Here is a 599-nt window from a genome sequence, read left to right as displayed (position 1 = left end):
TACAGACTTGCATCATCATTTTTACATCTTCATTTATTTTGCATAAATAACACTGCATTATTTACTGTATAGTGAGCTTGTTTTTTTTCATTTTGGGATTCTGTTGTTAAAGATGAATCAAAGTCTTTGAATGCTGTCTTTGTTACAAATATTATTTTGATATAAAGTATGTGATATTTATTTTAAATGCAGACAAGAGTTTTGAGCATATACTGGAAGTTTTTTGCATTTATTGTGGTAGCAAATCTTGAAAGCATACTCTAATTAATTCTGGTGGGCTGTTGCTTATATTTATTATGTTTGTATGTGTTTGTTATATATGAAGAAGAGGTTATATATTTTTAAGTTATATTTTACATGTATGCTATATTATGTATATATCAGATTGTATATTTTAAACCATTATTGCATTAAATATATATATATATATAAATTATTAACATTTTATACTTTTAATTGTATCATTTAATTATTTCATGAGATTATATTATGTAATTAAATTATATGTTTTAAAATTGAAATTGTTTTATGTTATAAGTATTTAAATTAGTATTTAATTTAAATGTGTTTATATATATATACTGTATATATATATATAT

Source organism: Sinocyclocheilus rhinocerous, unplaced genomic scaffold (assembly GCF_001515625.1).
Source record: "Sinocyclocheilus rhinocerous isolate Xijiao unplaced genomic scaffold, SAMN03320098_v1.1 scaffold872, whole genome shotgun sequence".
Classification (NCBI taxonomy): domain Eukaryota; kingdom Metazoa; phylum Chordata; class Actinopteri; order Cypriniformes; family Cyprinidae; genus Sinocyclocheilus; species Sinocyclocheilus rhinocerous.
This window is presented reverse-complemented; position numbering follows the sequence as displayed.